The 27,929-nt window shown below is 38.2% G+C and overlaps 1 pseudogene; it reads right to left on the bottom strand.

Annotated features, from left to right (window-relative positions):
- Positions 1 to 15,605: 15,605 nt before the first annotated feature.
- Positions 15,606 to 16,500, bottom strand: Ahcy-ps8 (adenosylhomocysteinase, pseudogene 8; annotated as a pseudogene).
- Between the last annotated feature and the right edge of the window lie 11,429 nt (positions 16,501 to 27,929).

Below are 27,929 nucleotides of genomic sequence, written 5' to 3'. Positions count from 1 at the left end.
TGTTGTGCAAATGAGTGTGACTATCCAAGAAGTTCCACTTATATGCTCTGCCTCATAGATGAATCCTAGTTTTCATTTTTTAGACTTGTGTGTGTCTGTTTTGAAGTATCTCTAAAGTAATGAGAAAAAACCTCAAAATACAGGGAGAGGAACGAAGCCTTGAAATGGGAGTTGAAGATAGTAGAACTCTTGCGATATGAAAGTTGAGAGGGGTACAGGGATCTAAAGGTGTACAGGAATGGGAACAAGAGGATGAGGGCAGACAGAAGGCAAACTATGAAGTAATCTGAAGTAAAGATTATGAAAATTACTTGGGTAAACCACTACAATATGTAAGCTAATTGAGATCTTTAAGGTATTTGAATGGACATACCACACATGAATGGGCAATGCTTCTCACGGAAGCCATGGGTTGCTAAATGCACTTTTCAGTGCAAAACATGAAATACCTTGCTATGAGTTATCAATCTGTGAGACCTCAGAGATCAGAGGTATAACACAAACCATTACATTTGGTTATCTCTCACAACTAGATGGTTAGACCCTATTGCTGATGATACCACACATTTAGGTTTTAGAGTAGTGTGAAATCCAGCTGAAACTGTTCTGAAAATGTTCTCCCTTCAGGATAGCTTTCATGCTACCCTAAGGTACTATGTAGGCCACTGGAAGGATAAAACTCATTAGTGATATTATTTAGTGAGGAACCCTGAATGTTGCCATCCTAACCTTTCAGGTAAACTGTGCCTTTGGTGTAATAGTGGCATGGTTTCTATAGAGCAACCAACCACTTTCCAACTGGATATGAGACTTGCTCTACAAGAAGAAACTCAGAGTTGGTACAGGAAACCTGGACACAGTCCATGACTATGAAAGTCATGAGCTTGATGTAGAAATCTACTACTGTTGTCTTGTTTAAAGGACATTTTGTCCACCTCCCTTTATATATTTATATTCATACTGATAGGTTAGAATTACTTTCAACTTTGACCAGAGGAATTTTTTCTTACAGTGGGTGTCAAAAATTCAAAGGCTCATAATTGGTCATGATGTTGAAAATAATAGTTTAGTGACCACTCAGTCCTAAATGGGACATAGATGCCAACTCTTCACTCCTCAAGGCAGAAATGGCAATTGCACTCATGAACTCAGGGTATTACTGGAATTACTTGCATAAAACTGCCAAAAATCAAGTAGTCAAGATTCTAGATGGATAGGAGAGGGAATCATGAGCTTCTATCCCCAGATGAAGCAATATTAACAATTACTAAGTATTTATGTAAGGAGAAGTCACTTTTCTTTGGGTGTGTGGTCACTGGTAGGTTGTCTGTGCCTCTTTGGGTGACCCCAAACCCATGTCCAGTTGATTTTAAGCTCACTTATTAAATAAAAATTATGATATACTCCTCTTATAGATTTAATATTCATGTTCCCTTCAATTTCATGGGTTGAAGCTGTAATCTCAATGTAATGATGTTTGTAAATTGAATGTTTGAAACATAAACGTGTTTAGATGGGTTCATGAGATGATGGGGGTTAGCATTTTTAAGAGCAGGCACAATCAAGAGGAATAACCATGCACCTATATGCACCTATATGCACCTATATGCACCTATATGCACCTATATGCACCTATATGCACCTATATGCACCTATATGCACCTATATGCACGCATTAGGAGAGGCTTAGAATACACAGCAGAATAGTGGGGCTATCGACAGACTATGAAGAGGACCATCATCTTACTATGACAACAGTTTGACTTTGAACTTCCAAGTTCCCAGAACCAGAAGACAAGTGCCTACTGTTTAAGCTGTCCAGGCGACAGCTAACTCTATCTGAATAACATAAATAACGCTTACCTGTCTTTTTTGGATGACCTTCCATAGTATCAATGAATAAAGAAACAATCTAACTTAGTTTATCAGAATTCCATCAGTCAGAGAATGAGACTTAAAAATGGAATGGTTTTCTTTCTTTTTCTAATCTTTGTCATATTCTTTTTATCTCCTGGTAGGTTTTGCTTTTGTTACTAGCTAGTACATGCTCATAGTTGGCACTGGGCAACAAAATAACTCCGAAGAGAAAAAATATTTATCATATCTATTGTAACTAGAACAAATAAAATTCATGTAAGATGAACCTCCCCACTTCCTACCAGAGAATGATTCGTCTATAGAATTCATATAAGTTATAATATTTATTGTCCTAGGCTTCATAACATAAGAATTAGGACATTAATCTCATTTAACCTCTATATCAAGAAAAAAAGTATATTTGAAATCTAAATGTATAGATGACTAAACCAGAACACAGATATGACTGTTATTTACATGATTTATGTAACAGATTTGCTAAGTAGTAGAGACAGGAGTTAAATCTAGGCTAACACTATACTGCAGAAATGATATAAACAATGTTGTTGAGTGTGGAGCCTGGTTATTCTAGCTTTACAAATTTAATTTTAGTCCCCACAACTAGAAAAAAGACTTAAGGTTATATTCTGTGCAGAGCTGCTGGATAAGACTTTATATTTATCTTGAAATGAACAATTATAATTTTAATTGTACAAATCCCAAATGTGAAAACTAATTCATCTTTGTGTATTCACCACAGCTCAAGAGATAGATGGTCCTTCTGCCATGAAGTCCCATGCTCTGAGTAATTGCTGTGTCTGCAGGAGCTGGGCTGTGGGTGAGGAGCCCGTGTAGAGAAGTGGGGTCAGATATCTGCTTCCTTTACATGCTGGGCATTGCTGGGCCTGAAACCCGAGAAGCACTCTTCCTGTGCAGATTAACTGAGACACTTCAGCTGCTAGTTGAATCTTCAGAAATTCATCAGCTTCGTGCAGTGCCATGGGAGAACACCCTTGGCATCTAAATAATATCCATTATCATTCATATCATTATGCCAAGAATGCAATACACTCAAACCAATTGTTGTAGGTAGTAAATGGAGCCCCAAATGCTCTGTAATATAATTTATTTTGCAGAAATATCACAAAATGCTTCACAGGTAATTATGTTTGATGTAGGAAAATACAAACTCTGAATATGAAAATGTATTATGCAGGTTGCATTTAGAGAAGAGATGGGCAGGATTCAGGCAGTTTGCAAAGATTTGAGAAAGAGAACTTTCAAAACAAAGATCCAACTACTTTTGAAAATGAGGTTTGTAAAAACTGAAGGACTTGACGTAGAAGATTTTTCTTGTAGAAAACTTGGTTCCTATTATTCTTTGCTCCCAAAGGCACTAAAATACATAATTAAATTAAGTATCTTATTTCATTAACATATCTAACTCCTTCCTTGTGTATCATTTTTGATTTTCTGTGTAAAGTGCCGTATCATAAATTATCTGATATTCCCCTCAACTTTGTTTCCTCTGTGCCAGCAATAGGGTGATTTGTTACTGTTAAGACTGGACCACTCATGGTTTAACACCTTGCTCTTTGTAAAAGCTGGAACATCTTCCCCTGGGAGCCATGCAGCACTAACTCACTCTTTTACCTCTCTCACATCCTTAGTTAAATGTCATCTTCTCCCTGAGGCCCTATGTAGACGTTCACAGTGCCACCATTCCCAAAATCCCAAGCCCCTTCATCTGTTCCTCTATTTTTATAGTAAAAATCACATCCTTATCTACAAGATGAACTATTGTCATTTATTATTGTTTATATCTATTTCTTGGCATTTCTAAGCCATGCCCCCACAAGGACCAGAAATCTGTTTTGTGACTCCTCACTTTTTTTTAAGTGTTACTCCATTAATTTATTATCTTATTTTATTTAGCTGTTGTCTGTCATGATTTTCTTTCTTTCTTTTTTCTTTTATTGGATTTTTTATTTACATTTCAAATGTTATTTCCTTTCCCGGTTTCCTGGATATAAATCTTCTATCCCATCCCTTCCCCTTCTTCTATAAGAGTGCTCCCCTCACCATCTACCCTCATTCCTGCCCTCCACGACATTCCCCTAAACTGGGGGATTCAATGTTGGCAGGACTAAGGGTTTCTCCTTCCACTGGTGCCCAACAAGGCCATCCTCTGCTACATATGTAGATGGAGCCATAGTTCAGTCCATGTATAGTCTTTGGGTAGTGGTTTAGTCCCTAGGGGATCTGGTTGGTTGGCACTGTTGTTCTTAGGGGGTTGCAAGCCCCTTCAGCTATTTCAATCCTTTGTCTAATTCCTCCAGCAAGGATCCTCTTCTCAGTTCAGTGGTTTGCTGCTAGCATTTGCCTCTGCATTTGACATGCTCTGGCTATGCCTCTCAGGAGACATTTATATCCAGATCCTGTCAGCATGTACTTTTTAGCTCCATCACTCTTATCTAGTTTTGGTGGCTGTGCATATATGTATGTGTGTATGTGTGTGTGTGTGTGTGTGTGTGTGTGTATGTGTATATATATATATATATATATATATATATATATATATATATATATATATATATGTCACATGTAGGGCAGGCTCTTGATGGCAGTTCCTTCAATATCTGCTCCAAACTTTGCCTCCATATCCCCTCCTATGACTATTTTTGTTCTCCGTTTTATGAAAGAGTGAAGAATTCTCACTTTGGTTGTCCTTCTCCTTGACTTTCATGTGGTCTATGGATTGTATCTTGGGTAAACTTGAGCTTTCGGGCTAATATCCACTTATCAATGAGTGCGTACCATGTATGCTTTTCTGTCATTGGGTTACCTCACTTAAGATATTTTCTAGTTCAATCCATTTGCCTATGGATTCCATGAAGTCATTATTTTTGATAGCTAAGTAGTAATCCACTGTATAAATGTACCACATTTTCTGTATCCATTCCTCTGGTGAAGGGCATCTGGGTTCTTTCCAGTTTCTTCCTATTATACATAAGGTTATGAATATAGTGGAGCGTGGGTCTTTGTGGTATCTTGGAACATCTTTTGTGTATATTCCCAGGAGAGGTATAGCTGGGTTGTCAGGTAATGCAATGTCTAGTTTTCTGAGGAACCTCCAGATTTCCAGAGTGATTGTACCAGCTTTCAATCCCACCAACAATGGAGGAGTGTTCCTCTTTCTCCACATCCTCGCCAGCATCTGCTGTCACCTGAGTTTTTGATCTTAGCCATTCTGACTGGTGTGAGGTGGACTCTCAGTGTTGTTTTGATTTGCATTTCACAAAGATTAAGGAAGTTGAGCATTTCTTTAGGTACTTCTCAGCCATTCAATATTCTTCAGCCAAGAATTCTTTGTTTAACTTGTACCCCATTTTGTGGTAGGGTTATCTGGCTCTCTGAAGTCTAACTTCTAGAGTTCTTTGTATATTTTGGATATTAGCCCTCTATCAGATTTAGGATTGGTAAAGATCTTTTCCCAATCTGTTGGTTGCTGTCTTGTCCTAATGACAGTGTCCTTTGTCTTACAGAAGCTTTGCAGTTTAATGAGGTCTCACTTGTCAATTCTTGATCTTAGAGCATAAGCCATTGGTGTTTTGTTCAGGAAATTTTCCCCAGTGCCCATGTGTTCGAGACTCTTGCCCAGTTTTTCTCCTATTAGTTTGAGTGTATCTGGTTTGATGTGGAGGTCCTTGATCCATTTGGACTTAAGCTCTGTACAAGGTGATAAGAATGGATCGATTTGCATTCTTCAACATGCTGACCTACAGTTGAACCAGCACCATTTGTTGAAAATGCTATCTTTCTTCCATTGGATGTTTTTAGTTTCTTTGTCAAAGATCAAGTGACCATTAGGTGTGTGGGTTCATTTCTTGGTTTTTAATTATATTCCACTGGTCTACCTGCCTGTCTCTGTACCAACAGCATACAGTTTTTATCACTATTGCTCTGTAATATAGCTTGAGGTCAGGGATGGTGATTCCCCCAGAAGTATTTTTTATTGTTGAGAATACTTTTCATTATCCTGGGTTTTTGTGTTATTCCAAATGAATTTGCAAATTGCTCTTTCTAACTCTATGAAGAATTGAGTTGGAATTTTAACAGCCATTGCATTGAATCTGTAGATTGCCTTTGGCAAAATGGCCATTTTTCTATATTAATCCTGCCAATCCATGAGCATGGGAGGTCTTTCCATCTTCTGAGATCTTCTTCCATTCTTTCTTCAGAGACTTGAAGTTCTTGTCATACAGATCTTTCACTTGCTTGGTCAAAGTCACACCAAGGTATTTTATATTATCTGGGACTATTGTGAAGACTGCTCACTCTTAAGGGCCTTCTGCATTGCCTAGCACGCAGGAGAGTTTCCATAGATTGTAGTTCATACTTACATGAACCCCCTGATTTTCAGTTTTTGAATTGTATGTGGTTATAAGGCAGCATAGTGCCTAAAACAGAAGTATAAATTGGGAGAAAGAGAATAAGCCAGTGAGAGAGCAGGAGCAGGAGCAGGAGCAGGAGCAGGAGCAGGAGCAGGAGCAGGAGCAGGAGCAGGAGCAGGAGCAGGAGCAGGAGCAGGAGCAGGGCAGAGAGAGAGAGAGAGAGAGAGAGAGAGAGAGAGAGAGAGAGAGAGAGAGAGAGAGAGAGAGAGAGAGAGAACAAAGAATGCTATCACAAGTCAGATTAGGTAAATGTGCCTACTACTTATGATTTCTATAAAGTTAAACTAGAAATAAAGAAAATTGTTTTGTCAAGTGCCTGGGGAATGTTTATAAAATTTAATTAGGTCCAAAACCATGCCTATGATGTTGACTTTTAAAAACTGGACATTAGGTTGCATCCTTTTCTCAAGAACAAACAAAACTAAAATTTAATTAAGATTCAATTTAAAAACAATTTAGTTAAAGAGGGAATAAGAATGCAATTAAAATATCTTTAGGACATAATTAAACCAAGAAAGCATGCATCAAGATTTCTGGAAAATTTTCAAATATGTTTCAAAGGTACATTTATATCTTTAGGGGCTATCATTTAGGAAGATAAGAAATGATGAATGAAATAGCCTTTTATTTAAGATGTTAGAATACTGCAAAAGTAGTAGTTCCAAGGATGCAGGCAGAGGGAAACAATGAGTTAGGAAAAAAGAAGGCAAATAGATTGAAATTCAGAAAGATGTATAAGACTATCTATCTCTGGGAAATAGAGTTATTTAAAATGCAGCGTATAAAAAGCAAAGAATTGAAAGATGTACAGAAGAAATTTTGATTTTGCATAAAAGGTTTATGCATAGTTGAGTATATATACATGTCTGCATATTATAAGTGAGAAATATAATCAAGATACAAAACCCTCAAATCTTGTCATGTAAGTAGCTCCAAACCCATCTTGATTAAGAAAGTTTTATAGGCAAGTTTTTCTAAGTATATAAAAATCCATGGTCACCCTGTTGTTTGAAATAACCAAGAATTTAGCAAATGGTACTATGCCAACTGTCTTAGGCAGGCAAGAGGACCCCAGTATTCAAAGGTATTTGCTGCTGAGGCTTGGGCCTGAGTTCCCTAGGGTCCACATAGTGGAAGGAGAGAGTTGACTTCTTTAAGTTCCCCTTTAACTTCTACATGAGTGCCATGACATGTGTGTGAGTACACTCCATACACATGCACATGAACATGCACACGCGCGCGCGCGCGCGCACACACACACACACACATTATATAAGGAAATTTTGTAAAGAGCAATCCCATTGATGAAAGCGGTATGTACTCAATAATACACAGGAGCAATATTCAATATACTTAGTGAACATTCCCTTTCATTAAACAGAACAATGTTCAATAAAGAAAGGACAGTACAATTTTTAAATGTGTAATGTCAAGAGCTTTTCATTAAAATATATTGAGACTAAATGGCTGCTAGTTCTGTAAACAAGTTTCAAGCTATTTCAAAGTATATATGTGTATATATGTATATATGCTTTGTATATCTATATCATTATATATAACATATATACATATTGTACATGTATACATATATACATACATATATTACGTACATATATACTATGTATAACATATATATATAGCATGCATTATGTAACATGCATATATATATATACAAATGAAACAGAGTACAAGGCATTTTTGTATATCATAGTGAGCTTGCAAATGATGCAGAATTCCATTTATATATGAAACGGAAGAGACAACAATGAAGCAGATGGTAATGCATTAAAAGCTTCACACATGTGAGGGAATTCTCACAGAGCATGTAAAGGAGGCTCTGGTGATTTTAAATGCTTACTTATATAACAAATCAGAAGAAAGGGAGCATCAGCATCAAGCTGTGCATGCAGGATCTGCCAAGATCGCAAGCAATAGGTAAGGCATTGCGGAAGGTCGTTTCCAATTTCCCAGTAATTTTAAAACGTCTGTAGAGACAAAGACTAAGCATCTTAAAAGGCCATGTGGGAAAATAACTTGTACCTGATTAGTCAAAGTTCAGTACTCATCATTTGCAGGTAAATGTTATAAATCATTAAGAAAAGCAGTAATGACTCTTCCAAAACTCCAAAAGAACATTTGGAAACATGCGAGGTGATTAGAATTATGAAATGAGAATTTAGCTAACAAAGCCATTAGTCAGCGTGATGGCTAATCGTGCTTGTCAGCTTGACACGCCTGCGAAGAAGAAGCCTCAACTGAGGGACTGCCTCCACCAGACTGGACTGTAGGTGAGTCTGCGCGTTTTCTGAATGGCTCACTGATGTGGTGGTCCCAGCCTACTGTGGGAAGTAACATTTTTAGTTGAGTGGGTATGACCTATGTAAGAAAGATGTCTGATCAAGCCATGAGGACCAAGATATTATGTGTTAAATATTGCTCCCTAGTTTCTGCTTCAGTTCCTGCTTAAGCTTCTGCACTGACTTCCCTAAGTTATGGATTACAGACTTGAGCTGTAAGATGAGAATTGCTTTGGTCATGGTGTTATCGTGCTGGAGAAAAGCCAACTATGGTAATCACTATTCAAATTCATAGAGCTATTAAAAATTATTGTCCAGAGCAGTGAAGACACATGAGATTCTGTGTGCTTCACATCATATACAAAAGCAAAAATGCCGTGAAAATAAGGTTTATCAGGTTATACTATTTTATATAAATGTCGAACATCGGTGAAAACACAGAACAAGTATTTTGTAGCCAGGTATAGTGATACATGTCTAACATACCAGCATCTAGGAGGGTGAGGCAGGAGAATCAGGAGTCAGTAGTTAGACTGGGCTACAGAGTGAGGCCCTGTCTAAAGTTAAAAAAACAAAATGAAGAATTAAATGAAAGCCGATAACACGATGGTGTACAATATGATTCCTCTTTTGACTATGAGAATATACACAATTTTATTGTTGTCCTTATAATTGAGCAAAATTAATTTTATAAATACATCATTATGAATTGGTGTTTAAAGCAACATTAAGAAGCTGGCAAGATACAAGTGAAAGGGTGATTCGTTCACACTCAAACTTTCATAAAGTTATAAAAACATACCAGCTCTCTCCCTGGTTTCTGGGCTAGAAGTGAGTCAGCAAGGCTTGGTAGAGAACAGCTTCTTGGCACATTAACCGCCAAGAAAGGAGAGGGACACAGACAAGTCTAAGGTAAACGCCTGTCCCCAAGTCAGGTCTCCTGCTGTGTACTTGATTCAGCTATGCAAAGGCTCCCAAAGTTTTCAGCACTTCCAAAAATGGTGCCCCCAGCTGGGGACAAAGAACCACAGGATCCTGAGGGCCACATTTCATATTCAAACCACAGCAATAAACAGTTATCTTAACATGCCAGAATATGCCATTTGGAATTTTAACAGTGATTTCTTCTGACTCTTTTGAGGAGAAATAAAACTCCCCCTCAATTTCCTATCTTTGTGTAATGTACGTCTATCAGCACAGGATATGTTCAGAGTCAGAAAAGAAAATTTAGACTTTAAAAATCAGTAAGAATTGTTAACTCCATTTAAATATGGTTTGTAAATTTGGGGCTGGCATTTTGTGTAGTTTGAGATATGTTTATTTCCAGTATTTTTTCTCATTGAGAGCACTAACAATTTTTTTCTTCAATTTTTGTTATTTTATTTTATGTGCATGTGCCTGAGTGCACGTATATGCTGCCTACGCTTGCAGTCTACCTACGGAGGTCAGAAGAGGGCATGAGATCCCCTGAAACTGGAGTTACAGGCAACTGTGACCATAGTATGGATGCTGGGACCCAAGCACTCTGCAAGAATAGTCAGTGCTCGTAATGCTGAGCCATCTCTCTAACCTGAGATCTCCTTTTCTAGAATTATACAGGCATGGATGACATTTAAGAGGGATGATTTAGTAGATATCACTTACCTGTATAATAAAACAGCAATTAAATGATTATGCCCTGATTAAATTTAATGTTCAAATAAAATAAAACAATCTATTTGGGCATGTATTTTAATTTCCTAATCTAATAAGGTAATTGCATTTTGACGGTCCTTTCAGTTAGGTAAATGTGAAATTCCCATCCTAGTGTGTTGGGTTTGAGGTGAGGTTCCCCTCTCTCCCCAGTGGAGCTCTGGGTGAATTCCAGGGAAGGCAGAAGAGCAGGAAGCTCTGCAGTCAGCATTTATATGACTCTGATGCTGTAAAGATAATGAGAGCTGTAATGGAATGTGTATGTCAGGAGAATGGATCATTAAGATGTTATTACCTTTATTTGTGGGTTTTGTGTCTCCACTCTGGTAGATTCTGCTGTGTGTTTCACTGGGTTGATGCCAGGTACTATAATTTCAATGAAATTCCAAGGCTCAGATTATGTGGAAGCAGTTAAATGACGCTAGGAATATATTTTCGCATGGGTCTGACGATCCATATTTGTGGCAGGAATTGGTTACCCCTACCCTTACCCCATCCCCCTTTCTCTTTCTCTCTGTCTCTCTGTCTCTCTCTGTGTGTCTCTGTCTCTGTGTGTCTCTGTCTGTGTGTGTGTGTGTGTGTGTGTGTGTGTGTGTGTGCGTGTGTGTCCATATTCATGTGTATGAGTGTGGGTGACATTTACCATAATGCATGTGATCAAGAAACTTCCTTGAATGTCAGTCCTTGCCGTCAATCTTTCTGGAGATTGGATATCTTGCTGCATAAGCCAGGCAAGCTGGACATCCAGTTTCTAAGATCTTTTTGTCTGTCCTCATCTAGCTGTACACTGTACTCTATGTCTACACCACTGGCTGCTGTATCCAGCTTTCCATGAATTCCTCATATTCAAACTCAGGTCTGTGTGCTTACATTGCAAACTCTTTATCCACTGAGCCATTCTTCGCATCTTATCAGTTAACTTTTAAATTATCAGTTTGTTTAGAGATACTTATTTGATTTGATTAATATTATGCACTTCACACATATTTCTTCCAGTCAATGGCCTTTCAGGTTTCCCAACCATGCACTTAAAGGTAAGAAGCATTAATATGAGTGAAGACCTATAGTCCCATCTTCCTACGGTCAGTGCATTTTCCATCTCCTAAGTATCCTATTAGCTATTTTTGACTGCTTTGAGGTTCAGCTATTAAATTTATCTGTATGTTTCATTTGAAATAATATGTATGTAACGAATATTAAGAAGTTACTGATGTTCAAAACAATATTCAGGTGCTTTGGCATATTTGCTAAGGAAAAGACTTGCCTTCTCAATTATTTTGGTGACTTTGTTACAAATTCTTTTACCATATGTGCCTACCCCCATTGAGGGACCTACCCACTCTGTCTCCCCAAACCATAGGATTGTCTTCTTATCAATGCAGTAACATCATAACTATTAAATTTTTTTAGAACAATCTAACATCAGGTAGTACATCTCTTCTAAAACTTTCAAGTATAATTTTCACCAATTTTGATTTAAATCTTCCTTCTGAACTGTTTGTTAATTTTCATTGACCACATTGATTTACTTACTACAATAATAGTTTTAAAGGGGTGGCATCTTCAGTTCCGGGGAACTGATCCTGCAGTGTATTCAGGGTCCTTCGACAGTGTTCTTTTGTTTTAAGCATAATGATCTTAAAAGTGTTTTCTTTAGTTTTTCCTTAATGTTAAAACATTGATATGAGTATAAACCACATTCCTTTAATTTCATCTTCATGAAATTACAAAGGTATAGAAAAATAAAAGTGTATTATATTTGACAATGTTTACATCTCCTGCACACTTACAGAATTCATTTAGTTTTCTTTTCTTCATTTTCTTTTTTATTTACTGAAAATAGAATTCCATGCAGTATATTCTGGTCATGATTTCCTCTCTCCAGACTCCTCCCTGTTCATCCTCACCTCCACATCCATCTGCGTCTATACTATTTCTGTTTTTCCTAAAGAAGCAAAGATGCATTTAAGGGTTAATAATAAAATAAGGTAAGCCAAAAACAAACAAGTTGGAATGGGGACAATTAAACAGAAGGAAAAGAGCAAAAGAAAATATATGAGAAACACATATAGAACCAGAGAAAGATGTTTTCCTACACATGAATCCCATAAAAACACAGAACCTGAAGCCTTAATATATATGCAAAGGACCTATGAGGTTAAAGCGACATCATGAGACAAAGAACTTTCTCCAAGAGAAATGAACCACTCTTAAGAGAGACTGAATACCCAGCAGTAGATGGCCAACACAAATCAGACTCAACAGATCATTAAAGGTTCTGTGAGTCATTTATTTTAATAACAAGTATTTTGGTTGTTATAATAAATAAGTTTTCTTATTTACTCTGTAGGTGTTCATAATTTATAGAAAAGTTTACATGTGCACTGTAATTTTTTCTTGTCTTTTATGACGTTTCAGTAAATTATTCTGATATAATGTTGATTAGAGTATTGGGGAGTAGATATGTTTGTTTTTCTTTCCCAAAGTTGAAGGGACAATTTTCTACTCTTTGTCATTAATATTATTAGATTTAAATTGGGAACATGTGTATAAGCACATGCATTTTATTGCAAAATATGGATAGTTGGTTAATAATGAAGTTTGTGTTTATATTTTATATTAAAATTTCTTCAAAAATATTACTATTTACCAGCTGAAATGTTAACTTTGAAGTCTGTGACAATTTAAGCATAAATAACAGTATTACAGAAAAGAAGGCCTGTAGGGGTTCCTGGAGATGATAAAATGTTTGGTTGTTCTTTTTTGAAAGAAATCTTAAGGGAGGGTGGATAAAGACAGACAAAATAGGAGAATGGGGATTACAGGAGAGGGGAGGAAGGAAGCAAACAATAATTCAATAATTTACTGAAAGTTCAAATGATAAAAACATAAATGGTGAATGGAGATTTCCAATCCAATAATCTCATTAAAGATTACTTCATTAAGGCTCTTGGTGTCTTAACAAGTACTGACACCATTTGTGGTATTGGAGGGCATACCTTAAAAGATTTTAATGATTTTATATGTTCCAGATGAGACCAAACCCTCACATAACTATTCCCAAGTTGCTATACCCTTATTCCCTGCCCAACACTGGACCCCTTTGGTGTCACTTGCTATACTATGCCCCTGATCCTTGCTCATGTCCCCGTATATTCAGAGGACCTCATTTTTGTGTGTGTTTAGTTTATTCCTTCTTCTCTAGCTGCAGCTCTGGGTTGTCCTGATGTAAACCTCCTTTCTGTTTGGTAACGGAGAGATGTATGTACTAGATGAAGACTAAACTTGGCATGCTTACGAACAAATTTATGTTTTACAGAGACTTTATGTACTTCGTGCTTAGAATTTTAACTTTAAAAAGGGGAAAGTTAATCTGTTAAGTCAGAAGCACACAAGGACAGCTTCATTGTGGATGGTTCTTGATGTCACTATATCACTGAATGCTCAGGCTCTACTTTGGTATTTGGTGAGAATGAATGTAAACTCATTTCCAAATGAGTTCTTCTTATCCATATAACGATCACAGCATACGTTGGTTTGAATTTTAGACCCTGGGTCTAATTAGAGCCAAACACAGCAATGCTGCACCCCACCTCCCAAGCACATAACTTTGTCCAACAATATCTTAAAGTCTTGGTCATGTTTGGCATGATCACAATATGGGCAATATGACAACACATTCAGTGTTTATAAGATTATTGATGTGTGTAGGGAAGACCTGTAGCTTTCTCATCTCATGATTGCACCACTGCTCTCCAAATACCACCAACTTGTTCTCTACTTGAAGTGTGCTGTAGATGCCACAGTGGTCCCACCACTCCTTCAGCTGCTACTCTTTTACTTGTGCTGTGTCTTGGGAGCTCGTTCTACATCCTGGAAGGTCCTTCCTCTCCTTTTAAAACCATCCATTGTGGAAGGCCCAGCTCTGACACTGTTGTCTAAGAATTTCATGCATTCACATGTGTTTGGTTTGGGTCTACCCTGTGGTCTCCCTTTCAACCATGTTCCCATCCTTCTACTACTTTCTCCTCCTTTCTCAACTGCACGTGCTCTCTTTCCTATTTGTTTGTTTTTAATCCATTAAGAGTCCATTTGGTGCTGCTATAGGTGTTGGGCTATCAATTGGATCATATATAGTCTGTCAGAGCCCACATTTCTGAAGAACATTAAGTATCCTTCCTCCAGCATCTAGCAATTACCAATAGCTCTTTGGAAATCGTAAGGGTTCTTGAGCCTTTCCCCAATCCATGTTGAGACTTTTGCTGCCTTAATTTTGTGCAGGTCTTGTGCATGTAGTACCAGATACTGTGAATTCATGTTTTAACTGCTCTAACTAGTCCCAGAATATAAAATCTAGACAAATATGGATTGCGATCATTGTGTGGAGAATGATACTTATTTTTGGAAAAGGCTTGCATTCATTCTTACCAAATACAAAAGTAGTGCCTAAGCACTGTTCTGTCATGCCCACCAAATGCTTTTCCTATAGGCTTCTACTCCCTCTAGATCTTACATACTCCCTTTCCCTTCAATGATGACCCCTATCCCTTGGGGGAAGGTAATGTGATATAAATCTCTCATTTCAGAGATGATCACTCAACACAGTCTTATTCTGTACACATCATGGAATGTTGGGACCGGTCTCTAATTATTACCATGTACTACACAAAGAGGGTTCTCTAACAATGGTTGAGATTCAGTAGTCTATATAGTCAGGGTTCACTTTATTAGTACTAGGTTCTTCAGTGTGCCTATCTAGCCAGACTGAGCAAGTTAACAGTACCAGGCATGAATTCTATTCTGTGCAGTGACATTTAAATTCTATCAAAAAGTGGTTAGTTATTTCCACAATATCCATGCTTCTGTTGCACAAGTGGGCACATCTTACCATACAAGGTATCACTGTAGTCCACAGAGTACACAGCTATTTAAAACTGTTGAAGACTTTCTTCCTTGGTAGCATGCATAGAATCTTCCAGGACCCTGAAAGCTATCAGGTAGCATGTCCAGTCCCTTTATTTTTTTTCCACTAGAAACTGTATTTTATCCACCTTCCTTTGTTAAGATTCTAAATAGTATATAACCATTATAGAACAAATTAATCTGCTTGTGGCCCAGGCTTGTGATAGGAAACATCAATTACAGTAGTGTCAGGCCTTTTCCTATTTGTTTTTCCAGCCCCTTTCAGACTGTCACTTGTCTTTCTTGGTTAAGAAACCTTCATGAACCAGGCGATGGCGCAGATTGAGCTGTGGACTCACCTAGATAAATAAACACCTAGATAAAGTTGGGGTTCACTTCCTGCCTAATTGCTAGATGAGGCAGTGGCTGAAGCCTTTATCTGTTCAAAGTGCCAGCCAAGAATAATATCAACACAGCCTATGGTGGTGACAAAGATGTTGCCCTCCTTACAGGCCTCGTCTATGGTGGTTACCTCATAGCCCTTCATTGCAGCTTGCAGTAATTGATGGAGTCATTGATGATGACAAGGCACTGAAACCCCTCAGGGCCTGGGCACAACCCTTACCGACATCACCATAGCCTGTTACCACTACCACCCTGTTGGAAATCATCACATCTGTGGCCCCTTTGATGCCATCTATGAGGGACTCCCAGCAGCCATAGAAGTTGTCAAATTTGTTCTTGGTGACAGAATTGTTGACATTGATGGCAGGCACCTTCAGTATCCCATTGGCCATCATCTTGTAGTGGTTGTGGACCTCAGTCATGGTCTCCTCAGAGATCCCTAGGATGCCTGACAGAAGCTGTGGGTATTTGGTGTGGATGAGGTTAGTAAAGTCACCACCATCATCCAGAATCATGTTGAGGGGTTCATCCTTGAAGTGCAACATCTGCTCAATGTACCACAGGTACTTCTAATCTGTCTCACCCTTATAGGAAAATACTGGAATGCCAGCCTTGGCAATGGCAGCTGCTGCATGGTCCTGAGTGCAGAAGATGTTGCACCTGGACCGTTGCACCTCAGCACCCAGGGCCACGACAGTCTCAATGAGGATAGCAGTCTTCACAATCAAGTGCAGGCAGCCAGCAGTGCAAGTGCTCATCAGTGGCTTAGAGGCTGAGTACTTCTCCCGCATGCGCATCAAACCTGGCATCTCATTCTCAGCTCTGTCCAGGGCTTTCTGTCCCCAGGCAGCCAGTCCAATGTCTGTGACTTTGTAGGGCAGTTTATCAGACATGGCGGCAATGCTTCTACTAGAAGTGATAAACTCAGTAAAGGGGAGTGGGCAGTGCAGGGCAGTCATGTCCAGTTCTTAAGATTTAATATTAATGACCTTTCTCCTCTATGCAGACTTTCCTCAATCATTTCCTTCTGCATCTATCCGATTAGAGCATTTACAACGGGAAAGCTTGTCTACTGTTGTGCCTATCGCTGTGTCCATGTGCATTGTCTGGACTAAGCACAGCCCTGTATAATTTGTCTTTATATTCCAATTGGTGATTATATTCACACATAAGTATTGCTTATTGAGCAACCCAATATATATTTTGAAATTTTCTTTTATTTTGCTTTCTTAATCATCTTTTCTTGCTCTGAACACCATAAAAATATTTAGCACTTTGAAGCTATTTCTAATTGCCCTTATTCACTGAGATTATTGTCAGTGTTCTCCCATAAAGGCAATGGTCATCTTCAACACACATTAAAATTTACTTAAAATATAAGTAAAATAAGTTGTGTTCCATATTTTTCTTCTGCTTTTCATTTCCTTTATTTTGATCTTTATAAAAGTGAGATGAATGTTTATATTATTGCCATGCCTAGCTTCTCCGTAAATATTATGCCTTTATCTGAAATTTCTCCTTTCCCACATTGGATTCTTTGTGATAAGGTTCTAAAATCTGTTAAATATTTAAGTACTAGCTAAGCATTATCAATATTTATCAGCTTTTACAAGCTAAAACAAATAGGTTTATCAGATGGCCCTGGTGAAAAAGCAGGACAGAGACATCATTTGATTGTTTCTTTCCTCAGCAGATTCTTGTCTGCCACTGCCTACTTACTATTATTTGTTGTAAATTCATGATGGACACCACATGAACAGGACTTTCATTATCTCCTGATCTCTTCAAGCATCTGGTACTTACAATAGACTTACACAGCTATACAGTTTGTCGAATTGAAAACCTTTAAAATGACCAACTATAGCCATTATACTAGTGTACACATGTTGATTATGGTAGAAATTCATCAAAACATTGTTTTAATTTCTGTAAATGTTCTATTGTATGGCCTGAGTTCCGCTATGCCATCAAGAGTCTAAGTTCCTGTGTGATTCAGGCAACATTGTGTTTTTCCCTGTCTTCATCTGACTTCACGAAGGTCTTCAGTCTTTCTTGAGTGAACAGGACAGAATTTTATTCACAAGTATGAATTTTACACTTCGATAAAAATTTGAGGACACAAACTGAAACTTCTTGGATTGAGTAATGTGCAAGTGTTGTAGAATGCTGTCTATTGAGCAAAGCAGTCATTATCATCATCACAACAGCTGTGACTACTCACCAGAAGACACCCAGGATCAAGCCTGTTGACATGCTTTCACAAAAGAAAGACAGGAGGAGGGTTGCCAGACCCTCATCTCACATTTCAGCCAATCCTTGATGTTCTTGGCTGTCAGCTGTATGCAATTCTTCTCTAATTGCATATGGCCTCATGGTCTCAGGAGATGCTAGAGTATATGCAAGGTGGAAGGTTAACGAATGGGAGATTCCATCTTGCAGCCACAAATGTGCCATTATGCTTGCTTCAGCTGCTTTGGGGGTCATCCTCTCCTTGTCAATGTAAATAAGCCCCTAAACTCTTTGGTTTGCCAAGTTTGCCTTTGATAGGACTGTACTATGCTCTATCAGTGAAAGCAGACATTTGTTTATGTCTCCCCATGAGACATTCACACAGTATCCCATTAACTAAGGGAGTGGATAAATGAATATACAGAAGGCTGTGCAGCTTATTAGCAGGTATGTAGGGATTCTTTGTAGCTAGAGGCATCATGAAGATCCTGAGAATGGGCAATCTCCGAAGGAAAAAAAAGGATGTGGTCCTACCAAAAAGAGACATTGATTCTATTTTTAAAAATTTATGTAGGTCAGCACAAGTTCAGGGCCTTAATAATATTATAATGATAATTTTCACTCAAGCTTTACAGTCTGAGCCTGGTGTGTAGTCACAAGTCTACTGTCACATTCTATTCCTCGAGGAATGAACATTTCGAGATGACAATACCGAGTGGAGTAGTCTCCATAAAGTATTCTCCATCAAACAACTGTCCCTGCTCATAAGAATAAACTTTCACTCCTTCCTTCCTTCCTTCCTTCCTTCCTTCCTTCCTTCCTTCCTTCCTTCCTTCCTTCTTTCCTTCCAATTTGTTCTCAAGCTTCTGCTAATCTGCAGGTTTGAAGACACTAGCTGTCATCTCCATATGAACTTTGTGCTATCACATTTATTATAAAATCAGGGTATAATGCGCTGCCATTTGATCACATGTTTGGGATGATGGTAATAAAAACAAATGTACCCTCTTCCCACAAACACAGCACTCCATACAGACATATAAAATCATAAAAATTGGTGACAATGGTAAAGTGCTAAGTTATTGTTTTGTTTATGTACTTAATTATATGGACTGTTAGAGTGTAGTATTACTTATAGCAAAACTTAACCATGAAGCAGCCTCAAGCCAGTCTTTCAGAAAGTGTTGCAGAAGCTTCTGTCATCATTTCATGTGATAGCTGCATGTGTGGAGAAGGCAGACTGAGATGCTGATGTGTTTGCCTATGTGCAGACCCAGACTGGTGAATGCATGTGTTCGTGCAGTGTGATTTTAATGAAAGTAATAAGTAAAACTTATCAGGACCTAGTACCAGCATAGATATGCAGTAGGCTGAACAACCTTAGTTTCTGTAAATGAACTCTGACACTCAGATGATGAAATAACCTTGACATTCATATCTGGGAACATGTAAGATCAGAAGTGAGGTGGAAGTACATGGCCAGTGTGATCTTACTTGTGAGGAGGCCGTATAGCATGATCTGGAAAGAAAAGAAAAAAGAGATGGCTACTTCTAAGTAATTGGATTTGTGAGTACCCAAGAGGCAGATAGGTGGAAGGTCTTTGGTGAGATCATTGAGAGGCTCAGAAGGGTTTCAAAGTGTCATCTGCTACTCATTTCTACATCCAGGTAAAGATGCTGACCATGTGGTAGATCTTAAAATGTTCAACATATTATAAATATAATCTAAGTATCTTGACTAATCAATAATTTTAAAGACATAATACTGTAGTAAAAATCACCTAGGAAATATTACATTGCAGTGCTACTTAGTGTAATGGCTGAACTGAAATTTCAGACATGAGCAACTGACTCTCAAGAAATTAATAGACTCTGGCAACTAGATTTCCTGCAAATGCCACAAGGCTTTCTTGGTTCATGTTCCACTAAGAACACAGAACTAAAAGATCAATAACAGATTCATAAATGCGTAAACACACTTAATGGTGCAATTTGCTAAAGAATTCTTAGGTCAATGTATACGCTCCTAGGCTGTGTGTGTGTGTGTGTGTGTGTGTGTGTGTGTGTGTGTGTGTGTGTGTGTATGTGTGTGTGTGAATGTGTGCGTGTGTGTGTACATATGTACGTGTGTGTGTGTTCTAAGTGTGCCTGCCTGTGTTTTTATAAAATTCAATGAGATAAAGAAATCCTAGAAACAGACTCTTCCTGGTTCCCATCTCTCTTCATTCTTTATACTGGAAAGCATTTGAAATGTGTTTTCCTCCACATTCTTAGGGGCTCTTCTAAGTGGTTTTCCAGTCTTGACTCTTCCAGTCTGTCAGACTTGGCAGGCCAAGTCAGTTTTCACAGAATTCGAACCATTCCAACCTTTCCACAACTCAAACTTCTTCCCCAATACATCTCAATTTACATAATTCTAACAGATTTAAACCTGAACCACCAAGAATGATAAACATCTTGGAAAGACCAGTTGCTGTCCATTTTTACCTGTTGCTCTGCACAGGTCATGTTTCAGTACCTCTTGGTTTACTGCTTCCTTTAGTGTGTGTGTATTTTGTTGTAAGAGGATCTTGAATATTCTCTGTTATCTTGGCAAGTAAGTGGCCTTTATTCTCACTTAATAAAACTTAATAAAACTTGATCCTCATTCCTTCTCCTATTACCCTAGTAGCACATGAGAGGAGCTTAATCTTCTGGACTTCCATAAGTTAGGGGGTGTGTGTCCATAACAGAATTTCCCACAGTAAAATGGCATTGTTACTTCATTCAACCTTCCTCCAGAAGAATCTTCTGTGTCTTGGAAGTGGAATTGTATCTTGCGTCTCTTTTGGGGGAGGGGTGTTGAAACTTCATGGACGAAGTACTGTTATTAAATAAATATGAACAAATATAATAGCTTACTTGATGAAACTTCTGAAAAGACAGACATGCAGAATGGGTTCCTAAACATGGGAGGATGGAACTAGATAATGACTTTTCAGCCAGGAAGTTAAAATATAGACCAGAGGACAAAATACCAAAGCAAGCTTTATTCAGAGAATGTAGAATATTTCTCATCGTGTACCTAACACTGTCCTTCATCAAAAAATCTACTTCTAAAATCCATCCACAATGGCAGCAAATCTGGACAGTGCATAGTTAGAACCCCAAATAAAACAGAAAATAAGAGAGAGAGAGAGAGAGAGAGAGAGAGAGAGAGAGAGAGAGAGAGAGAGAGAGAGAGAGAGAGAGAGAGAATATTTCCTGTCTTCAACCTGTGCCATGAAAGTGACAAGCAAATATTTTGGAAAGGAGAGAGGAGGCGCGCGGAGTGACAGAAGAGCCTTCGTGGGCAAACACAGGCTGTGTGATGAAATGTTTGATCAAATGTTTGTTTGAAATGCTGCCGCTCCTCTCTTCTGATGAAAGGCTTCTATCCCAACATTTGCTTTTTGTCATTGTGAGAGCCAGTTCAGTGAATCCAATTAACCAAGCAGAAAAGAGGACCTGCGGCTAGCTGTACTCTCTTACTCCTTCCCAGGGGGTTGTCATACTGTTGTTTAAATGTATTTGGTCACTGAAGCACTTTCCTGAGTTTCTAGCAAGTTAACAGCACCATATGTATTTTTAGAGAAAGTGAAGAGTGCTGGGGAGGCAGCACTGGCCTGTGGGGATCTGTGTGAGCAGCACAGCTGCCTGCCAGTGGCTTCTTTCCTGTTGGCACCTGCAACACCGTTTACTGTAAGGCACCAGGCAAGGAAGGTGTAAGAGCTTTTTGACGTGTGGTTGAGCATACTTGTCACAGTGCTCATGTGGTGAACATATTTTACAGAAAATAGTCTGATGTCAATGAAAACCTTGATCACAGTCACATGAAAAGCAAACTTGGAGGCAGCGTCAGGGATAGGTTTCCAGGAGGAGGCTCAAACCTCAAGGCCACTCGCTAACTGAACACAGAACTCAGTATCTGCTCAGCTGGCTGGCCAAGGAGCTTCAAGAACTTGTCCCTCTCCATCCACTGCTCCTTTCCCTACACTGGGATTCAAGCTATGCTCAGCCACTCTAGACTTTTGCATGGGTGTCGGGGGCCACAAAGAGCATCCATTGGCCCGGCCCCATGAAATTTTATTCTGATTGTGTCATAGGTTTTGTGTGAAGATGCAGTGCTTCATTTAGTAGTGTAGCACTGATTACCAGGGGCAAGGATGATGGACAGGCTCTTCCTCACCTTTCAAGCTTATTGGAATTGATAGTCCAGAGTTAGTTTTGCCAAGGTTATTATGTAAGTGGGACCTTTCAGAATGACTTTCTTACAACTTTGCCTGCTTCTTCTGTCTTATAAAGAGGTTGCCCCAGCTGTTTTTTTATCTTATTAGGTTCTTCTGAGGCCTTATCTCCTACCTGGTTTTTCTTAACTAATTGAATGCTTGGTATAAAGCTCCATCTAAAATGTACTCTGGGCATATTTCTCACCCAGTTAATTACTTTCGTGCTCATTAGTATAATTGCATGTTTTACCTGCCCTAGAGAAAGGACACCAGAGTCAATAGTAGGGAGATTGGAGAGATAGAAAGAGAGGCTAGGCATAGAATTCTTGATCTTACATGAAATTAGTACCCATGCAACTCATTGCAGAAGGGAAGTCTATATTGAGAGCCCTAAAGCAGCTCATGAGCACAGCTCCTAAAGAAGCCTCCCAATGCTGTTCGTTATTTTATGATAAAGCATTCATCTGCAAGGACAGGTAGGTCTCAAACAATAGGGTTGGGACATAAGTCAATGCCATGTCTCTCTTCTATACAAAGCTGTTTTCAGAATCCTGTCATTTAGCCTTTCATACTTATCTACCTTTATTTTTGATATTAGAAGATAACCATTCATAATAGAATACTGGTAGGATACAGAAAAGCACAAGGAACAAAAACTTCAACTTTATGCCTAACTATTGATAAGTTATGCTTATGAACTTTCCAATATTTTCAAACATACACACACACACACACACACACACACACACACACCTGAAGAGAGAGGGGGGATTTTTTTCCTGGAGAATATTTGACAGCATATAATTTATAGTGATGACTAAAATCCCAGGGATCCTCTGCACAATGTCTGATAAGACCAAAAAGTACACAGAGTTTCTGCATGGAGACAGACTGTAAGGCAGCCTCTTTGGTAATAATACATTTATTCCTGGGTTAAGTTGCAATATTATTGAATTCAGATTTCTAATGCCTTATCATCCACATAGACCTGTCAATTAAAGCTAATATTATTAAGTTACAGTAGTATTTATCTGTTTTCCATATAACATAGTGTTCAGGATAACAGGGCATTCATTGCCCAGTCTTTAAACAGACAACAGTTACCCACATTAAAAATACTACCAAATCTACATTAATATGCGATTAACTATTTTCTAATTAAAACTATTATTCAATAACCATTGTTCATATACTGAAAAAATAAATGAATGATTATAGAATTTATAATGACTAAAGTCCATTGCCTAAATCACATTGCGAGTGAACTTTACAGTTTTATTTAAAAACAACACCACTTTGTTAAGGGAACACAATTTCTTACTGCATTCTCAATCTTAGAGATCTATTTAAATGTAGTTACCATCTCTTACCAAAGAAGCTTCTCTTTCCAGCAAATGGAGACCATCACAGAAATGCAAACTTGGATACAATGCAGAGATCAGTGGATCTTGAGGAGACCAACCCTAACAGATCCATCTATATATTAGTCCCTGCATTCATCAAGAAGATGGGACAGAAAGATTGTAAGAGCAGAATACTAGAAAGTCTGCAGTAAAACAGTCTCTTCTTCAATGACTACATAAACAAGGCAGAACAGTAGCAATGCCAATGGGCATGTTAATGTAGAAAGGGAAACATTCCACAAGGTCTGTCCCTAGATGAAGAACCATGGGCAACAATCAAAGGCCAGAAGAAGAACTATCTGCTCTCAGGGATGAGGTCCTTTAGTGATGATCTAAAACAGAGTGCTCAACCTTGAAACCATATGCAAATGACAAGTCAGACTAACCGTTATGGTTCAAATTCCTCTCCAAGCTGAATGATTCAATCTAGCTTCTCTCAGCTTCTCACTGAATTGCTCTGCTTGGCCTCAAACTAACTTGGGGAATTTGTTCTAGTCCTCTGACTGCTTCTTTTTTTTTTTTTTGGTTCTTTTTTTCGGAGCTGGGGACCGAACCCAGGGCCTTGCGCTTCCTAGGCAAGCGCTCTGCCACTGAGCCAAATCCCCAACCCCCTCTGACTGCTTCTTATTCTCTGGCTGTAACTGCCTCAGCTGACCTGCACTGAACTATAGGAACTCAGGAACTAATTCATCTCTGCTCCACTCAACTCACTGCGCTGACTTCCAAATGACGAAATCAACTCCACTGCAGTGAACTCAACTGAATGAGCAGAGCTGACTGACTCTCTGCCTGCATTGCTCTGAAAAAGCTTCTCTTTTCTGTGCTGTTCTTGTGAGAGTTGGGTATAGCCTATTTCTGGCTCATTCTGTCAAATCTTTCCTTGATTCATCACCTTGTACCCCCCTCAATTAGACATCACTTTCAAGCATGGTTGCATCCTTCTACAAACTGATTTTACCTTAATGGTGTGGACTAAGTATGTGCCTGTATTTTAGCCAGAGGGATTAAAGATGAGTAGTCCCTTACCAGAGCAGCCATGTTGCTGGATTACAATTTCTCTACACAATTAAATTATCTTAATAAAAATAAAAAAGGAAAATATTTTTAGAGAAGGGAAAACTTAATATTATTAATTATTTGAGAATTAAAGACATGTATACCATGTATTTTGGTCCTACTTAAATCTCAAATGCTACTTGAACTCTTGTCTTATCTAACACCCCAGTTTACACTCCTAACTTGTGATATTATTTACTGCTATTTTTATAACCCACTGAGCCCAACTCATGCTGTCCATGTATTCATTCTTGTGTGGGCATTCACTGCTACTTGGACAATGTTCCAGTAGTCTGGAATTGACTCTTCCTTCTCTAACACCTAGAAGTGAGAAGTCATGAGCCCTTCCTGCCCTTGCTAGATTGTTGATTGTCTTGACATTATGCTGGCAAACATGATGGCTGTGAGTGCATGAATGGAGCATTTTGGCATGTTCCAAAGACAGTGTTTTGCTTCTGCATTGCCTGGCCTTTGGCTCTTACATCTTGCATTGTTTGTACAGCTTTGGTATCTGGATAGCAATGACTCTATAAGCTTACTATTTGTCATAGTCACTTTTCTATTGCTATGAAAAAAAATACCATGACAAAAAGTAACTTACAGGAGAAAAGAGTTTTTGTTTTGTTTTGTTTTGTTTTGTTTTACTGTTCCACAGTGGACATAGTCCATGAAGTCAGGGAAAGCATAGCAGCCAGGTATCAGAGAGAGAGGGGAGGAGGGGTAAGTGAGGCCAATCTTTAAAATCTTATCCCTTCAGTGTCATGCTCTATTCAGCAAGTTACCATCTCTGAAGATTCCATAGTTTTCCCAAGTAGAACCACGACTCAGGGACCAAATGTTCACATGAATGAGCCAACAACCTTTCCAAATAGAGACACACCCAGGAACAAAGAACTCAACTACATAAGCCCATAACCTTCCTCAACAGAGCTGTAAGTGGGAACCCAGTGCTTATATATATGAGCCTATTACAATCTCAAATAGAGCCACCCATTGGGGACCAAGTCCTCAACTGCATAAACCTACGGAAATAATTCTCACTTGATTACTGAAGTGTTATTTTATTACTTCATCCTGCCATATCTTTTGGAAGAGTTTTGAAAGATTTGTTTTAGTTCTCCTTTTACAATTGAAAATAGATTCTTCTCTCATGCAGTATATGCTATCACCTACCATTCACTTCCTTTCACTCATCCTAACTTGCCCTGATCTACTTTTCCCCAGATCCAGGTTTTTCTACCCCATGAACCAGTTCTTAAATAATGACTCAGAGAATTATTATTCATGAATAAATGCCAATGTATATTAATTAATGTATACTATTTTATATCTACCACATGGATAGTTACCCTTCTCAGTTTCATATACCCGACTTCCTGAGTCATGGTGGGAAATTCTATCCTAGAGTTCCTCTCTCTATGATGGATGTCCCACCTTCTATTCTACACTTTCCTGTAGACCATAGGCTTTTGACTGACAGGTGATGCTTCTACATAGTACTCAAGAGATTATTCCTACACACTCTCTCTTGCAATACTACATCACTGGAGCCATCAACTCCTGCAATTTTTTCATTAAAGATCTTTCTATTAGTGATTTAACTTCCACAATAATCATTAATTTATTCAAATTCTCTGCTTCTTTATGAATTGGCTTTGATGGGTTGTAATTGTCTAACAATTTAATGGGTTCACCTGAAAACTTATCTCTTCACGTGTAAGTTTACAAGTAGCATCTTACAATAAATTCTGTGTACTTAGGTACTATCACTTTTAATATTTCCTCTTTTGTTTTTGTCTCTGAGAAATTTTTCTTAGTCTAGTTAAAATGATCAGGATTTTCCAAAACCTTAGCCTACAAATCTGCTGACCTCTAATTTCTAATAATTATCTATTATCTATCTATCTATCTATCTATCTATCTATCTATCTATCTATCTATCTACCATCTATATCTACTTATCTACCTATTTATGTATAGATAGGGTATCATTATATCCCAGGCTGGCTTTGAACCCAAGAGACTCCTCCCTCTGCTTCCCGATTGCTGGAATTCTGGTTGTGTCAACTGTCCTGCCTTGAGATTTTGCTCTCCTGATGTATCCATTCATTGTCTCACACACTTCTTAGAGCTGATGCTTTCTGACCAATACGCTCAATAATCTGTTGGTTAGTATTCGATACCCCTATAACTGATTCACTATTCTCTCATATTGTAACTTTAAATATATGAATTTACACAGTTAGGTGATCTGATATTATGCATATGTTTATAATTTTTATAATCACTCAGTGAAGTCATCCTTTATCATTGTTTAACATCTTTCTTTGTTCATTTTAAAATATAGTCTTTCACATTAAATCTCATTTTGGTCTATGTTTAATAGCCCTCTTCTTCACATTCCAATTGTGTAGGGTATATTCTAATTTTTTACATTCCTTCTAATAATATTCTTAAATATGAAATGAGTCTCTAATACATAGTATGTGGTTGAATCACATTATTTCGTCTAATATACAATCATACTATGTAGCTAAATTTGTTGTCTCAGCCCCCCTAGTACTGCAATTAAAAGTGTGGGTGACCACAAACAGATACATTTCAAAATTAAAAAAAATCTTTTCAATTGTTCTTGTTTTTTATTGGATAATTTAATCTCTGTCTATTCAAGGAAAGATAAATAGATAAGGAAGAGCTACTGACATTTTGTTATTACTTTATAGATTCCTCCTTTCTCTGTTTCCTCCTCATCATCTTCTTTCTTTGAGATATAAGAGGGCTTTCTGTAATATATGCCCTAGTTTGCTTTTCATTGTTGTGTTACACAAGAAGGCCAAAGGCAACTTGGTGAGAAGAGGTTTAGTTGGCTTACACTTCACAGACCATCACTGATGGGAACCAAAGCAGGAATCAAGAAGCAGGAACTGAAGCAGAAGCTGTGGAGGAAGGCTGCTTTCTCTCCATGACTTTCTCAGCTTGCTTTACAATCCACCACCACCTGTACAGTGCTGGCACCATCTACAATGGCCTGGGCCCTCCCAGATCAATCACCAATCAAGAATATAACCCACAGAATCTGATCAATCTGATGGAGTCAACGCCTTAATCAGGTCCCGTCTTCAGAAGTGGTGCCTCTAGCTGTGTCAATCTCTATTTGTTAAATATAGTTGTTGAACAGGTGTGTGTGTGTGTGTGTGTGTGTGTGTGTGTGTGTGTGTATGTGTGTGTGTGTGTGTTACTGGGGATTAGAACCCAGGTTCTTAAGTATACTAGGCAAGTGACCAACTACTAAACTGTATCTACAGTCCAACTTTAATGACATAAACCTCAGCTATTTTCTTCCTGTCTGTAACATTTTTAATGACATTATTTTTAATATTTGTCTCC

This window comes from Rattus norvegicus, chromosome 3 (assembly GCF_021556685.1).
Source record: "Rattus norvegicus strain SHRSP/BbbUtx chromosome 3, alternate assembly SHRSP_T2T, whole genome shotgun sequence".
In the NCBI taxonomy this organism is placed as follows: domain Eukaryota; kingdom Metazoa; phylum Chordata; class Mammalia; order Rodentia; family Muridae; genus Rattus; species Rattus norvegicus.
The sequence above is the reverse complement of the archived record's forward strand: the minus strand, read 5'-3'. Positions and strand labels throughout refer to the sequence as shown.